Source organism: Triturus cristatus, chromosome 3_2, assembly GCF_964204655.1.
Source record: "Triturus cristatus chromosome 3_2, aTriCri1.1, whole genome shotgun sequence".
NCBI lineage: Eukaryota > Metazoa > Chordata > Amphibia > Caudata > Salamandridae > Triturus > Triturus cristatus.
In genome coordinates, this window is record NC_140584.1 from 866,157,204 (window position 1) to 866,173,012 (window position 15,809).

The following is a 15,809-nucleotide window of genomic DNA, read 5'->3' on the forward strand; positions in this document are numbered from 1 at the left end:
CCCCGTACGTTCGAGTCGAACCCCCCCCCGGCCCCCGTACGAATGCGCCACCCCCCCAGCCCCTGTACGTTAGAGTCGTACCCCCCGTGTATGTGCACCCGTGTACGTGTCGAACCCCCCGTGTATGTACACCCGTGTACATTCGAGTCGTACCCCCACCCGTGAATGTACGGTGCGTACCCCCAGCGCCCGTACGCACGCGCCGCCCCCCCAGCCCCCGTACGTTCGAGTCGTACCCCCCCCGTGTATGTACACCCGTGTACGTGTCGAACCCCCCCCGTGTATGTACACCTGTGTACGTTCGAGTCGTACCCCCACCCATGAATGTACGGTGCGTACCCCCAGCGCTACGCGCTGGGGGTACGCACCGTACATACACGGGTGGGGGTACGTGTCGAACGTAAACGGGTGTACATACACGGGGGGGTTCGACACGTACACGGGTGTACATACACGGGGGGTACGAGTCGAACGTACACGGGTGTACATACACAGGGGGGTTCGACACGTACACGGGTGTACATACACGGGGGGGTTCGACACGTACACGGGTGTACATACACGGGTGGGGGCACGAGTCGAACGTACACGGGTGTACATACACGGGTGGGGGTACGAGTCGAACGTACACGGGTGTACATACACGGGGGGTTCAACACGTACACGGGTGTACATACATGGGGGGTTCGACACGTACACGGGTGTACATACACGGGTGGGGGTACGAGTCGAACGTACACGGGTGTACATACACGGGGGGGTACGACTCGAACGTACGGGGGCTGGGGGGGTACGACTCGAACGTACGGGGGCTGGGGGGGGCACGACTCAAACGTACGGGGGCTGGGGGGGGGTACGGCGCGTACCGGGCCACCTACTCTGGTCGTTTCGCGACGTACTTCGCTTTTCCGGCACTTTTTTGGTGCCGTGAAAATATTGCCGTCCGGACTGCTGTCGGTTCGAATCGTGGTTCCTGGGTCGTGAAACGCTGCCTGACAGCGTCCCGACGTCACGTCGCAGCATTCCCGAAGCACATTCGTATGTATATTTTCGTCGGTCGGTGTTTTTTACGATTCGTACGGAAATGGTGTTTCCGTGCGAATCGTAATTCCATGTTTGTGAAGTTTTACGAGTCGGACGGAGAAAACGCTCCGACCGACGGTTCGTACCCGGTTTTTGCCGGATCGTAATCGGCACCTAAGTAGTGAGAGAAACTCAGAATTCATGTATCTCCTGCCAACACAAATTTCATTACATTTGCCCAATAATTATCCTTGCTTTTACACTTCCTCCATAATATTTCAGAAATGTCCCCAAACTGATAAGGAACAATGTCAATAATATTAACTATAATATCGCACTCACAACATAATTCAGGAACAACTTGTTGACATGGAAAACGTGTTCAAAAATCTGGTGTTACACTCCCCTTCCCTGGTACATGTTCAGTCTTAGATTGTATTCTTTTAATTTAGATGTTAATCTCACTACATGTGCTGTGGACTTCCATCCACCACCAGGGGATAAGATGTTCACTAGTGGTTTGAGATCGGTTCTTAGCACAAATTTACTGTCCCAAAGTTACGATAGTGCTCAAAGGCCCACACACACACGTGAGTAGCTCTCTTTCGATAACTGCATACCTGCGTTCAGTCTCATTAAGGGTGCGAGAAGCAAATGCAACATTCCACTCCTCTTTGCCACTCCTCTGCGACAACACCTCCATACCATACAAACTAGCGTCTGAAGTGATTATACATTCTGTTTTTTATGCAAAAGTGTTTCAAATTGGGGCTTTAACACTCTCACACTTAACATCCTCAAAAGCCCTCTGTTGTTCATCTGACCACTCAAACAGCACATTCTTCCTCAAAAGTTTCTCAGGGGTTCCATCTTTGTTGCAAAATTTTCCACAAATTTACTGTAGTACTCACACATACCAGCAAATGATAACAATTGTTCCTTATTGATTGGATAGCGAGCATTGATTATGGCTTCAACATTTGATTTCTTTGAAATGACCCCATCACCAGACAAAGTGTGGCCCAGATACTCAACTGATTTTTTTTAACAATTTGCATTTTTGTGCCTTTAGTGTCAATACATGTACTGCTAATCTGGTGCAAACTTCCACCAAATGTTCTATATGTTTTTTTCCATTCTTAGAAAAAACAATATGTCGTTTTGGAAACACTTCACATATTGATCAGCATCGCTGAATACATGAAACATTGCTCTCTGTTAAAACGGAAGCAGCAGAGGCTAGACTGAATGATATTCTCGTATACTGATACAACGCTTGCGGAGTAATAAACACCATCAGTTGTTTTGACTCCTCTGCTAATTTAATCTGATGATACGCAGATCTTAAATCTAAGGTGGAATATTTTCGCACCTTACGCATTTACACCACTTCATTTATGTTCTGTAGGGGGTAACAATCAACGATGACATTAACATTCAATACTCTCAAATCCACAAATACCCTAAGTTTGTGATCAGGTTTGCGTACTAAAACAATTGGAGAAAACAATTCAGATGACTCAGTCGGTTCAAGAACACCCTCATTAACCAAATCTTTGAGCATATCTCTTAGCTCGTCTCGTACATTTATAGGAACCCCACGTAACTTTTGTTTGACAGGTACAGCATTGCTCTTGAATTTAATTTTGTGTGTGTAATTTGTTAAGTCCCCCAGCTTGTCTGTAAAAACTTCTTTGAACTGTTCCATAAGGTGCACAACTCCATCACCATTCTAAATAGTAGAAATCTGTCTGGGCCACTCTTCATCAATCAGTAACACTGGTTCTCTTGAACGTAGGTTTAAAATAATACTCAATTTCCACAGATCTCTCCATCCCAGAACGTTCACCCCTCCACAGCAATGTATAGTTTGATTTGTACATATCTTCCCATAAATGACAAAGGAACGCTCAGAAAACCATCCATTTCAATGGTAGAACCATCAAAACTTTCCGCCACAATGTCAGATGGTAATAATTCTTCACCTTTACATGCATGATTCAACTTCTCATTGTAATATTGTTTTGTAATAATCGTCCAAGGAGAACCTGAATCCAACTTAAGTTCTAACTCCACGCCTACCATACTTACTAAACATTTTGGCGATTTCCTTAGCATGTCTTCACTACCATATGTTTATTTATCCAGTATAGAAAGAACAATGCCTTTGCTGTTTTCGCTAACATCAACACAATTGTACCCAGTTTTAAGCATGCACTTCTCTTCAGTGCATGATACTCTCCCACGCATTTGATTAGAACTTTTCCTTATGTCTCTGCAAACACTAACAAAATGACCCAATCTGGCATATTTTTTACACTCTCTTTCTTAATGCCAGGACATCCTGCAAATGATGCAATGTATGTTCTACTGCCACACCTGTAACACACAGTTTGTTTATCTAGTCTCTCATACCATTTACCATTACCAGTGTTGTATTCTTTCGATGCATTATGCCCAGAGGAAAAGGTATTTAAGTTACATTTATCAGTACGCTTTACCACACACACTTCCTCATCCTTCCTCATCCCCTTCTACACTCGTACTAGTCTTCCTAACAGTTTGCATCCATTTTTCAGACTGTGCTAGTGCCTTTGCAGTAGAAATTGCTTCTGTCAATTTGGGATCACCCATGACCCATTATCGTTCTTGCGTCTTCTTATTTCTCACATGCACGATGATCTGGTCTCTGATCCTCTCATTTGTCATTATACCAAAATTACAATACATGCTTAGAGACCTCAATGCTATTAAGAAATCATCAAAAGATTCACTCTCCTTTTGTGCCCTTGTATAAAATTTGAATCTGTTCAAAGCAATATTAGTTGTTGGCTTGAATCTTTGTTCCATCCTTAGAATTGCTTCCTTATATACATTCAAATCATCTTGGCCTTCCAGAGGTACAATTTTTAGGAGTGCCCTAAAAATGAATTATCCTTCTGATACAAGGCAGTGTAAGAATATGCTTTTTTTTCTTTCTGCCCTGATGCGTTCACCATCTATTGCCCTCATGTATGTTAAAAATTCTTCCTTCCATCTCATCCAAGGTAAAGGAGGCTCTCCCTTAGTTTGTAAAATATTTACTGGTGGTTCAAACTGCATAGCGTCCTTCCAGAATAATGGTAATAGAGATTATTATTATTATTTTTTATTATTGAACTAGAACGTTGATCTTTATCTCTTATTGAAAATACTCAAAAACCAGTACTGGTTGACATAGCTTTTTGAAAACACACGTGTCTCAAAGTAAACAACAAATCCCACAGTTAATATTCATTTAGGTTATTGGTATTTAGAGCATTACCTCAGACTTTTCAAATGTAATTCTTCTTTTGTTTTCTTTGTTGATGAATTCCTTTGCTCTTGCTTCCTGACGCGCTAATATATCACTACACTGATCGGTGAAGCTGTTGCTAAGATACTCAGATCATCCAAGTTGGCCGCCATGCTGTGTATTTAATATGTGCTACGTCATGCGTAACACGCACAGCGTTGCAGCCGGTTTCCAGGGATTGCGTGCCAGAGCGAGGATTAGATCATTGATCCAGCGGTAAACCAGCCACAAATACTCTAATACCTCATACTCACCTTGGGCCCATAAACACACACTTACACACAGGCCAGTTTAATCCACTGGGGTCAATGTTTATAATTGTCCATCTGAGATTTAGTTATCTAACATTTTCTAACCAAAACAATCACAGATCAAAAAGTTCTTTCCTTCTGATCAATGGACCATTAGTTGAACTAGTTGATGGTGAAATGACGTGAATAAAATTTACTTCTTTGTAATGGAAATAACCACAGACTCGGGAAAATGTTTAAATGTTTATCTAATGAAATTCACTTGAGCCAAATATCAAAGTACAGAACGGTCTCCGTCACCCATGGAATGAAAAATGATTCAGATTAATAAGACTTTCAATGACGGTACTTGGAAAGGAGAGGATAGAGAGAGAGAGCAGCACAATTTTAAATTTACAGAACCTTATAGTTGCCTAGGATGGTGTGAAAACCAGCCCCTTAGCCAAGGAATTGGAAAGGATCTCCCAAGAAAGGACAGGAGACAAAGGCTTCAGGTTTCAGGACAGGATTCAGGACAGAATAAGGTGACCTCTTCTAGATCCGACGCCTGCGTCGCACCCCTCTCTGACACTATCTTCCTCCTCGATTCTTCCGTGATCTCCTTCTAATTATTTGGCTTGAATTTTAAGTCTGCAATAGGATTCTTCTTGAGCATTCGCTCGATACTCCGACAGCATCCCGAGCTCAACAGCATTCCGGTCTCTCTGTCTTGCTAATTAACTAAACCACCTCAATTATACCCTTCTAATGCCATGTACCACCCCTTAATGTTTCAATCTCATAGAACTCCTAATTCTGGTTGGCCAGGCAAACGGGATGATCATCACACCATGTCAGGTTTCAGTCGATATTCTTTAGTTCATTGCGTAGTGATCCCTCCCTTAATCTTTATTCAAAAATCTTTATTCCCACCCGCATTCACATTTTTCTCATAACAAAGTATATATTTTAGTGCAAGTTTTCTTCTTTTCACAGGACATCAGGATGGTTCCCAGGGTATGTTGCTGATTCTTTTCTTGGATGGCATTCAAGGATGACAGTTCAGCTTCTGGCTCACTTAAACTGTACATGTGTAACGGGTCACATGGGATATAGGCCACAGTCTCTCTCAGGAGTCCCGAATACGAACTAATAGGAAAAGTCAAGAAAATGTATATTAGTTTCAAAATAAAATGATTTCACTGTATACCACCTATTTCTACTCTAGTCCCCTTCACTTATAAATGCTCTGCCCGCATTAGCAATTAATAAAAATAGTGTCATTTAGTTTCAGCAAAGCAGATGCTTAGCATGTGAGTTTTCAAGCGGCCATTTCGGAGGTGTCTGCGCAAGTGCAGAAAATTTCCTCCAAGGAAAACCCGTCATCACTATGTAGACGTAGTTGACGCATGCGCAATGCAATTTCCCACGTTAGCGGGCATTTTAGATTTCACTCGAGTTACTTGTTAATAAGACACGTACGCAAGCTTCTCTTATTCTTGATATTTGAAATGTGGTTCATATGACTTACACAATACATTAATTAGTATGACGTTATGAGTTATTATGAGAGGATTGCCTTCGAGCAAGTCTCTTTTCTACGAGTCCTTGCTCCATCAATCCCCTCTCTGATGGCATTTTGTGCAATCACAAAATTACCCATCACCAACCAGATGCCACCTTTAGCACATCTCAATTGCCTTTCCTTTTCCTTCATTTCCTTCTTCATTTTTATCTTTAAAGTTTTTTCATTTTCTGGTATAGTTCGCCTTTCATTTCTTCTAACTGTATTTCTTCATAATTTATTTCTTTCCCTTTCCATTTATTTCATATCTTTTTCTATTTATACAACATCTGCACCATGCCATCATTACTAAGACTAATATTGTTATACCAATTATTGGTAGTATTATTTGACCTATAGAACTCTTCCCTACATTAGCAAACCAAGTCCCTATTGAGGTAATACTATTTGTTAGTTTCTTCCACACACTATCAGCTTCCAGTGGTTTAAATTCTTCTTCCAGTTTTGAAATATTTTTTATGTATCCTCCAATTTCTACACTTTTGTCCGGTATGTAAGTGCAACAATGTTGCGCTTTCAGCATTTTGCAGACTCCGCCTTCTTTTGCTAATAATACATCAAGCGCAAGTCGATTTTGTAAAACTATTGATCTAATTGCAACCATTTCTGTATTGATCATTAAGCAACCCCCAGCAGTATCAGTCGATAGGCGATCAACTACTGTGGATAATTGACAAATTTTACATGAATTCAGAATGACTCACACTGAAGGTATCAATGCACTAACCTTATCTCCTACTATCTCTGAAAAACTAGCTCTTTTACTACTGATTAGTTCTTTATTGTTTTCATTGCTTCCAGTGAATCTTTTTACGTGGTAGACTTTAGGGAATACTATTCCAAAACAGCAACTCCCATACCATCGTGCAGGCAGCTTAAAATAAGCTTTATTCCGACACACATAATAAACTCCAGTAAAAACTGGATCTGTTCCCCCTTTTAGTCCCCAACCTCCAATAATCAAGAAGTTATGTTCACATTCACTGGAACCAATAAATGCATTGTTATAGTCCGTATTTAATCTATGGAGGCAGATCTTCCCTTTCTTTTCAAAATCTAGGGGCATCGCAGCATCAGTCTTGCCAGGTGTATAAATTACCTCTTTTTCAGCCCATGATGGAATATGGGTTTTCTGTTCAGTAGCTTTCCTTAGAAAGTCCTGTCTCCTTTCTTCAACTAAATTCAAAAATACTTTTTCTTCTTCTTTTAATGAGCAAGTTAAGTTATTCTTGTGTGCCTTGCTATCTCTATTGACTTCATAGTTAAGAAATATTCACCCATAAACTGTGCATCTTTAGTAGTAAGCACTGGATTCATACTCTTTCGAATATGAATCTCTGAAAATGTCACATCTAAATTTGAATAATAATATTGTAATCTTCCTGTTCTATAAAATAAACTGGTTAATATACTACATGAAATGCCATATGTTAACAGTAAATGATGATAAGTAACGCCCTATGCTACTGAAGCTGGTAATTTCATACATACATAACAATCACTAATCTCCATGTTGTCTACATACTGAAACAATACCTTTGTGAATACATTTAAAGCAGTGTCATCTGTCACGGTATGATGTAAATCTAAATCATCTGGTGCTTCTAATTCTACTCTATCTCCCTTTATATTAACTAATTTTCCATTTGTGTCAGTGTTTTTTTTCTTTTCTGTTATCATTAAGTAAGGAACTGCTACTGTTAATAATAGCCATACTATGATTACTAATAATATGCTACATATTCAGATTCTACAATACTTCTTTAAACAATTTTGTTTTGGTCCTCCAGTAACTCTATCCTCAGCCATATTAGTCTAAGAAGATTTCTCTTCTTTTTTTTACTTTGCTTTTCAAATTTTATTTCTCTTGTTACTTCAAGGAGGTTTCACTTCTCCTTCGTCAATCTGATCTGCAATTATTTATTCATCACTTTCTTCATTTAAATCTAGATTCTCAAGTTCTTCAAGAATCACATAGGTCCATTTAGGGCCTTTGAACCTATTGTTCAAGATTCTCAGTCTTTGGCTTCTTCATCTGGCCTTCTCAATCACTTGTCCAGACTGACTAGTTCCTCACTTATTGTCTTTAAGTGATATTTTAACCTTTTAACACCACCTGGCCAGTTATCATCCTTTTTGACCTTTTTGGCTTGCACTGCACTTTCACTTTCCTCGTCTCTTTTGAGTACTCTTTTATTTTCGTTAAGTTGTGGCACAATTTGAGTAACTTCGTCTTCAGAATCCCTCTCTATCTGACCTTGTTCAGGGTTTGTTATTTGAGCACCATCCACCTGAACATGTTCTTCTTCCTCTATCTGACCTTGTTCAGGACTTTTTCCAGCTAGCTTGTTCTTCTTCCTGAACTTGTTCTTCTTTTCCTAACTGGTCCTATTCAGGTCTTACTGCACCTTGATTTTCTGCAGTCTGAACGCTCTTCTACACCTGTCTGTCCCTGCTCAAGTTCAATATTTTTGTTGTTTGTCTGAATATTAATTTCTCTCCCTATCTAATCCTGCTCAGGGTCTCCAGCAGTTTTATTCACCCTTTCCTGAGCTTGTTCTTCTACACCTGACTGATCCTCTCTAGTTTCCTGTCTTTCTAATCTGGTTCTGCTTCTTGTTTTCACAATAACCGCAGGTATGTCAACCACTGGTATCCAGTCGTCCTGACTTGTGCTCGGTTGTTCTCTGTCAGCTTCTACAGAATCTGCTACTCTAGATTCTTCAGCTGCACAACCTTCAGCGACCTCTGCTGCTTGCATCAGTTGTGGTTCCTGTTCCTCCGGAGCTGGAACCCTTTTGGTATGACTGGCTTGTATCCAGTTAGGCAAACCTGCACATTGCACTGCTGTTGTTGTGACCAGTATGACCTGTCTCGGATCATCCCACCTGGGTACTAGGCACCACTCTCTGGTGTGATTCTTCACTACCACCCAGTCTCTGGGATTCAAATCATGTGCTTGATCCGGCTGCCTGGCAACTGCGTCTTCTCCAACCTGGTGAGAGACAGAATGCACTAGGTCAGCCAATCCTTCACTGTAGTCCAATACCAGATCATCAGTTATATTCAACAGTTTATGTCCTGGTGTAAATGCTTGTCTTGTTGCTCTTCCCATGAGAATTTCATGGGGGCTCAGTCCTGTATTTCTATCAGGAATGCTTCTGAGTCCCATCAGAACAAGAGATTATGCATCTGGCCAACACAGTGATGTGGATGCACACACCTTTGCCAGTCTTGACTTGATTATGCCATGTATTTGTTCCACTACTCCAGAAGTCTCTAGGCGGTATGCACAGTGCAGTTTTTGCTCAATTTGAAATGCTTCACAGATTAATCAAATTATTTCATTATTAAAGTGAGATCCTCTATTTGATTCCAAAGTTACTGCAAAACCAAACCGCGGAATCAACTCCCTCAATAGCAGTCTGGCAGCTGTTATGCTGTCATTTCGTCTAGTAGGATATGCCTCCACCCACCATGAAAACAAACATAATATAACAAGGATGTATTTCAGCCCCCTACATGGTGGCAAGTGTATGAAGTCTACCCACAACCTTACAAATGGTCTTTCTGCTTGTCCTATTTTTCCCCAACTGACCACTGTTTTCCTGGCTGGATTTATCTGTTGGCAAGTTAAACACCGCTGGCAAAGGCTCTCTGCAACTTCCCTAAATCTTGGATTGTACCAATCCTGTCTAGCCATTTGTGAGAGCAAACAATCTGGCATGACTGGTCTGCCATCCGGATAAATCCACACGTCATCTTCTGCTCTCCTTTGACACCCTGTTTTTATCCAACCTTCCTTTTCACTCACCTCTACCTCATCCTGCAATTGCCTCACCTCATCCCATGTCTCCAGAGCTGAGAATAGCATAAGTTGGCAGCTGATTCCACTTGTTTCAAATTTCTTGTTTATTGCCATTTTATTTTTTGCACAGTATTGAGCAACCTGGTCAGCATATCTATTACCTGCCACCACATAGTCATTTCTTGACTGATGAGCAGCACACTTGACCATTGTTATTTCCTTTGGCAATTGTATTGCTTCTAATTGATCTTTTACAAATTTTCCATTTTTAATAGGGGAACCTGAAGAAGTCATGAAATCCCTCTGCATCCAGTGCTGGCTACAGTCATGCACAACCCCGTAACCATACTGGCTATCAGTAAAAATTGTTACTTTCCAATTTTTCCCAATTTTGCATGCTTTAATTAAAGCTATCAATTCGGCTACTTGTGCAGACTTGACTCCTGGTAAAGAGGAGGCTTCAACTACTCCAGATATTGAGCATACAGCATAAGCTGCACTTAATCCTCCTTCCTCATGTCTCATACACGAGCCATATACAAATAGCTCATGTTCAGATTCGTTCAGGGGTTCTTACTGTATGTCTGGACGGGGCTTAGTGCATAACTCAGTTACATCCAGACAATCATGCTCAACTTAATCTTTCACTTCTTCTCCATGTACATCTGGCAATAAAGTAGCAGGGTTTAACATGGTACACCTGACCACTGTTACATTTTCGGCTCCCAAAATGATTCTTTCATACTTAGTCATCCGACTAGGGGTAAGGTACTTTGTTCGAGTTCTAGTCAAAAGAATTTCCACTGAATGTGGAACATATACTTTCACAGGATGTCCCATCACAATTGACTCACTTTGTTCCAGACTCATACAAGTAGCAGCTACTTAAAAAAAATAATAATAATTTACGGAGTTATATATAGAGCAAACTTGACCCAAAGGTATCGGGTTTAGAGCACTTTACATAGCCCCAGTTGCGTTACATGAGGACACATTTATTTTATTTTTTGCTAGGCACGGGGAGATTAAGTGATTTGCCCAGAATCACAGGATGTTTGGTGTCATTGCCGAGACTCGAACCCGGTTCCCCTGATTCAAGGTTGACCACCCTAGCCATTAGGCCAGCTCCTCTCCCCTAAAGCTACTGCTTTTAAGCAACCAGGCAATGCTGAAGCTACAGGATCGAAGGTAGCAGAGAAGTATACTACTGGATGTCGGTTCAAACCATGTCTTTGGGTTAAAACTGAAAGTGCACAGCTTTCTCTTTCACAACAGAATAGTGCAAATTCTTTTGTATAGTTTGGCATACCTAGGGCAGGGGCTTCGCATAAACAATTTCGTAATTGTACAAAGGCCTCCACACTTTCATCATCCCAAACTATTGGGTCCTTCGCTCTTTTCTTTGTCATCTGAATTAATGACTTGGCTAACAAAGAGAAACCTACAATCCACTGCCTATAGTACGCCACTACACCAAGGAACATCCTGATTTCTCTCTGAGTTTGTGGCAACTGCATCTGTTTTATTATTTTTATTCTCTCAGGGGTAACTTTTCTCAATCCTCTTTCTATTTGGTGTCCTAAGTATTTGACTCCAGTTCGACAAAATTGTAGTTTTTCTGGAGATACCTTATGTCCACCATCAGCCAAATGATTTAACAATGCAATCGAATCAGTAACACAATCATCTTGCGACCTTGAAGCTATGAGTAGGTTGTCGATGTATTGGACTAGAACTGCATTGTTGGGCATAACCAATGTTTCTAAACACTTTTTTAAAATTTGATTAAAAATTGACAGACTTTCTGTATACCCTTGAGGAACACGATTCCATACTAAAATACAGTCTTCAAACTTAAAAGAGAAAAGATACTGGCTGTCTGGGAGTAAAGGTATGGAGAAAAATGCTTGACATAAATCGATTACTGTAAACCATCCTGCATTCCAGGGTATCTGATACAGAATCACTGCTAGATTTGGGACCACAGGACAGCAAGGTACCACAATCTTATTGATCTTTCTTAAATCTTGCACTATCCGGTATTTTCCGCTAAGTTTCTTAATACCAATTATAGGTGACTTACAAGGGCTGCTCATTATTTCTTTCAAAATGCCTTGTTTAATCATTCGATCAATTTCTGATGCAACGCCTGCTTTAACTTCAGGGCTCATTTTGTATTGCCTGGTATTGGGGTAAACGGCACCTTCCTGCACAGTTACTTTCACTGGATCTACATTTGCCATCAACCCCACTTCTTTTCCAGTAAAGTCCCACACTTCTGGATTCACCGTCATTTTAAATTCTTCTGGTAAATCATCTTTTGTCATTAATGAATACACCTCGTATATCTCTGTGCCTTGTTTTGCTAACATGATATTGTAAACACTGTCTTCATCAGGGGTCTGAATCGCAACACCATCCGGCGTGCAATAAATTGTGCAGTTCATCTTGCACAATAAGTCTCTTCCTAGCAAGTTTACTGGACTAGAGTCGCACACCACAAATTTGTGCATTTCTCTGAAATTGCCAATGCGCACCTCCATTGGTTTTGTAATCGGATTCTGATCTGCTTATTTGATACGCCTACAACTTGGATGTTTTCTCCCGAGAGGGGTAGGTTTGGAACGTCTGCTGTTCTCACAGTAGAACGGGTAGCACCAGTGTCCAACAGAAAAGTGACATATTTTCCTTCTACTTTCCCATCAATAAATGTACCTGACTGATCTACCTGCAAGGATGCGCTAGGTACGCACTCCTCTTCCTCCCCCCTCAGGCACCATCATTGTTCGTTGTCACTGTCGCTACTGTTTTGCAAAAGGAACTGTGAAGATACAGAACTGTTCTTACCACTTCCTCCTGGAAATCCGGCGTCCACACTGTACTTTGACTTGCTCACAAAATTTTGCATATGGGCAGGTGGCACCTGAAACTGCTGATTAACAACCTGCTGCGGTTGACTCATATGCACCTCTTTCTGCGTCTGTGGATTTAAATTATGATTTGGGCCATTATTATTCTAAATATTTTTACACTTGTTTTTCCAATTTCCCAACTTTCCGCACCCATGACAAGGAAATTTCTTCTTTGCATCCTCTCTACTCATTCGTCCTCTTGGTTTGCCCCCATTCGCTGCATTTTCATTCTGTCCCTGTTCTTTTGATTGACCATCAGTCTGACTATTTAATTTAAGTTATTGCTGTTCTGCCAATTTCACTTGTGACCACATCATCTTTTCTTTTAACTTTTTATGCCTGGCCTCAATATCGTCCCCGCAATACTTGGCATACTGTAGTATGTCGTCTATGGGTTTTCCTTGCCAGCACAGCATGTGCTGCTGAATCATCTGACTAATTTCTGGTTTTAAACCATACACAAATCGATACACAAAATGACTTATGTCCTTATCTCCAATGTTTTCAAATCCGCTATACTGCTTCAACACCTGCAATAGGCATTCATAATAAGCATGTACAGACTCATTGTGTTCTTGGGTTGTTCTATCTATTTTTACCCAATCTGTTTCTTTTGGTGGAATTTTCCCTTTCAAGAAAGTAATCACTTGGTGATACTTCTTCATTACCTCTTCTGAAGGGGCTCCTGTTTTTGAGTCTCTTGGGTACTCATCACTAGGCCAATCAACTGTAATTTTACATTCTGTCCATAAATCATCAGGTACCACTATGTCAAACAGACCATCCAAATCCTTCAACAAAACCTTTGAAACCTTCACAAACCTTTCAACCTGCTTGTACCATTCAACAGTTTTTTCTCTCAACTTGGGAAAATCATTAGTAAATGACAAAATATACTGTCTACTCCATGGAACGTGCACATACTCTCCCCCTCCCCCGGGAACTTCTCTCATCTGGCACAATCTCTCTGTCTTTCCTAATTCTTTTAGTAAATATTCAGAAACTGTCAAATTTGCCTGTGCCCTCCTTCTTCTTTATCCACCTGGTCTTCCACCTGTCTAAGTCTCCCCATTTCTGTAAAATTATCATTAACTCCTTAATCTGCAAATTCCTTCCAGACACATTCATATTTTCCAAATCTTTATCAGTAAATTCTGCTCTATAGGGCTTCTGTAGTACTTTCGATCTCCCTATTTCAATCCCCATTTCAGAGGCAAGCTCAGTCAATTTTTCATGAAATAGCTTAGCATTCCTAGTAATGCTCCTACATGTGAACAGCAACTCTTCTTCACTGTAACTGTTGGGCCACATTTCCAGCTATCATCTCCTCAAATTTCACCTTTAATTTGAATATGTCTAATATCTTTGGGGTTGAGCTTTGTTTTTCTATTCCCTGTGCGCATCTCTCCAAATCCTCTGGAGTCACTGCTGTAGCACTTCGAACTCCAGATGATGTCACTGATCTTCCTTCTTTTGAACAACTAGGTATAACTTTTCTCGGGGTTTAATTAATCTGTTCTCTTATTGGCAAATCCATTAAAGATATTACTGAATCACATTCACTGATTTGGTCATCAGTTATTACAATTTCTTTTCGAGGTTTATTCAAAGGGGTTGTTGCAACTGGCAATTTGGGACAGTTCGCTTTATCTCCATACAATGGAACAACGGGACCTATGGTTACTGGTATAGTCAATGCATCAGGGTGTACATTTAATTGGGGTGTTTTCTGTATTCATTCTTCTCTGTTCTTATTTATAGCATCCTTTTCTTTATCCTGCAGTACCCTATTAACGGTGGTATCAAGTAAAATGTGTGGAACCAAAGGTGTTCCAAAAACTGGTGCACTAGGAGGAGTCTTACTCGGTTCTTCCTGATATGGTGGAGGATTTTTAGTTCAAATGTCCTTCATAGATTCGTCTTCTGATTCTCCAAAACCTGTCATTGTTAAGTGTTTAGTTTTCTCCTCACATTTCCCTCCTGCCTGTTCATCAACTGTTAATACTGGATATAATCCTTCTGATACCATTGCTCTTCTCCATTGCTTCATCTGACGCTCACGTGACTCCTGTAAATACCTAGAAAACTGACCTAGATACTTCCCACTTCTTTTCTTTTCTCTCTCATATGACTCAGTTTCTCACTCTTCTAGTGCCTCATATTGTGTCATTCTAGGTCTCAGATCTAAACCATTCATCCGCATTCTCAAATTCTGAAAAATTCTTCCATTAAATGTACCATGTTCTGGAAAAGCTAAAACACCATCTCCTTTCGTGTATTCTATCCAATTTTCCATCCTTACACACGTATGATATCCTCTTTCCATCATCATGAATGTATCAGGCATTTTTGGCGGAGGAATAGGAATCCCTTCTCTAGTCAATATTGGCTTGTCTTTCTTAAAGAAATTCTTAATTCTCTTCACAAGTGACATTTTTCTCTTTTCTCCATACATTCTGTACTGTGAATACATAAACCAATGATCTGCAAAACCTCGAGTTTTCTATCAGATAAACTTTCAAAAAATTTCAAATAAGAATCAATTATAAAAAAATTCCACCTAGCAATCCAAAATGAGCTTTTATCCAAGTTTCCAATCAAAATTCAGCACACACTTGTAGTCTGTCCAATGTCAGCACAGCCTTTTTGTGACATCAGTATAACTCCCTACAACTGACCCCTCCTTTACAATCTGCACTTGTCTCTCACCTACATTTTCCACCAATCCCAGCGCGGCACTCTGTGACGCCAGCAGTACTCTTTACAACTGACCCCTCCTTTACAATTCTCCTTCTCGTCACACGCCCGCTGTTTCAACCAATCCCAGCGATGTACTCTGTGACGTCAGTACAATTCTGCCGACTAGCCCTCCCTTCACAAGGTAATATGAAAAACATATTTTCTTTCAACTTCAAAA